The following is a 3105-nucleotide window of genomic DNA, read 5'->3' on the forward strand; positions in this document are numbered from 1 at the left end:
CTATCTATCTATCTCTATCTACCTATCTCTCTTCTTTTTCTCTCTATCTTTCTATCCATCTATCAATCCATTTATCTATCTATCTTTTTTTTTCACTCATCTTTTCTCCTCTCTAACATTCAAGAATACTGCTAATTGTTATACTGCTAATTAATTTAAGCCTTCGATAGCAGTTCCTATACCGTTTGAAATGCTATATTGCTCGTTATAGTATTTACTTCTAAGTCTCAAGTACATACAAGTTTCTCGTATTTTTATCACTTCTAGAACAATGATTGTTGTCTAATTCCCATTCACTTTTGATAGTTGCTTATTAATATACAGATGGAAAAAACTCGGTGGTATTATTTTCTCTTGATTAATTAACTTATTATGGTTATATTGGTGTTTTTTCTCTATCACCAGATTTCCAATCACTTGCTAGGGATCTTCAGAGTTTATCCATTTTGTTAAAGAGAAATATATAAACAGACAGGAAATGAAAACGAGTTATGTAATGCTTTATCTTGTCATAAAGGCTTAGTTCTCAGATTTCATTTGAGATGAAATATGATAAAACTGTAATGTTCATTTTCTTGTATGGCTCTATATTTTATACGGCTACATTTGCTATTATTGGATAATAATTTTGTCAGGCAGCAATTCCTTATAAATGGCTATGACATTTATGGAACATCTCTGTCAGTGCTTGCTTATATTCAATATTTCACTTACGCAATAGATGTATAAAGTAACGAACTGCTTTGTCGTTTTCTGAAAGTAACCTTGTTTGTCTGCTGGATGAGCGAAAGCATTTTCATATAAATTTGATTTTATAATCGGCTTTAGGTAATTTCCAAAGATTCAAACACACCTTTCAAATGTTACCACAATCATTGTATTTATATTCCCTAAGAATAACTATGAAAATGAAGACAACACCCTGAACAATATCAATGTTAAAGCTTTAGAAATACTTCTCAAAACATTCACAGCATTTTATGGCTGTTGCCTCTTTTTCTAATCCTCTTCCTAATTATTTTCTGCGAAGGCTATTGATATTTTGGGATGGCTTATTTGAAACAGAGCGATGCTGCCTTATCTACTTGTTGTTATTAGTTTGGTTCTTCTTCCAGAGTCACGGTCGCTTTTTTTTTCTTTTTTTTCTTTGCTATTGTATCCAACTTTCTATCGAACATATATATATATATATAAATATATATATATATATATATATATATATATATATATATATATATGTATATATATATATATCACACACACACATACACACACACCACACACACACACACACACACACTCAACACACACACACACATATATATAAATATATATAGTGACAAATATATATATATATATATATATATACTATATATATATATATAATGAATATATATATATATATATATATATATATAAATTATATATATATATATATAATATATATATATTTTTATTATATATATATATATATATATAAATATATATCAATATATATATATATTATATATAAATGTTTAATGTAATATATGTATATTATATATATTATTTCTATAATATATATATAAAATTATAATATATATATATTTGTTTAAATATAATTTATATATATATATATATAATTAATATATATATATATATATATATATAAATAAATATATATATTATAGATATATATATATAAATATATTATATAATATATATGTGTGTGTGTGTGTGTGTGTGTGTGTGTGTGTGTGTGTGTGTGTGTGTGTGTGTTGATTTAATATATATCATTCATACATAAACAAGACATATGCATTGAAGGTCAAAGTTTGTGTTGCTGAATGAATTCTTCGTGTTTACTCTTCTGTCTTCTCGTTGAATAACACAATAGCGCAACAATCGTTTTTTATTTCTCTAGTACGTTGTTTTGTTTAAAATATTCGTAAAAAAAAAAGAAAGAAAAATCACCTGCATCTGTAACTGTGCCAAGTATTAATTTATCCCAGTTCGCGAATCAAACAAAAAACAAACAAACAAATAAAAGCAATCTGATACCGCGACATATTCATTTTATAAATACGAAATGCAACACAAAAATACACATACATTATATATTCTGTTTGTTTTTACTTCTCCATCTATCGATCTATCTATTTTTCTCTGTGTATATCCCAACATCTTTTTTTCTTTTTCTCTCGACAGTCCAATGATTTTAGTGACGCAATCCATTATTTTTTGCAAATATTTCTTGAACTGCATTGTAGCATCCTATGTTGATTCCAAGAAACGTGCAATATTGTATCGATGTGGGGCGACGACTCGCTATTATTAGGTTACAGGGAAACCAGCACAGAATACTTTGAATTTCCTGTGTGTAATATTTTCTTGATCATAACTATTTATATATATGAGTATTATACCTTGGTTATGTTTATAATCACAAAACCATACAAATATATACAGTAGGTGTAAAAGAAAGAAAGAAAAAAAAAAAAAGACACATACAGTGTTATATATCAGTCTAAAAATAGACCAATGAGTTTGTAATTTGTACCTGATATCCCTTTCTCTCTTTTGCTCTCTTTCTCTCTCGCTCTCTTTCTCTCTTTTGCTCTCTTTCTCTCTCGCTCTCTTTCTCTCTCTATTTCTCTATGTCTTTCTCTCTCTCTCGCTCTCTTTCTCTCTCCCAAGCCTTCTCTCTCTCTCTCTCTCTCTCTCTCGTTCTCTTTTTTTCTATCAAGCCTTCTCTATCTCTCTCGTTCTCTTTCTCTCTCTCTCTCTCTCTCTCTCTCTCTCTCTCTCTCTCTCGCTCTCTTTTTCTCTATCAAGCTTTCTCTCTCTCTCTCGTTCTCTGTCTCTCTCTCTCTCTCTCTCTCTCTCTCTCTCTCTCTCTCTCTCTCTCTCTCTCTCTCTCTCTCTCTCTCTCTCTCTCTCTCTCTCTCTCTCTCTCTCTCTCTCTCTCTCTCTCTCTCTCTCTCTCTCTTTTTCTCTCTTACACCCCCTCTGCCGTCTTCTCACTGTTTTTCTGTCGTTGAAAGGAAAAACATGTACCCTTTGTTATACAAGTTCCGGTGAAGCAAAAGTTTCCAATTTCCAATAACAAAGTAATACCATAAGACG

This window comes from Penaeus japonicus, unplaced genomic scaffold (genome assembly GCF_977035675.1).
Source record: "Penaeus japonicus unplaced genomic scaffold, GWHDUDI00000001_assembly GWHDUDI00000028, whole genome shotgun sequence".
In the NCBI taxonomy this organism is placed as follows: domain Eukaryota; kingdom Metazoa; phylum Arthropoda; class Malacostraca; order Decapoda; family Penaeidae; genus Penaeus; species Penaeus japonicus.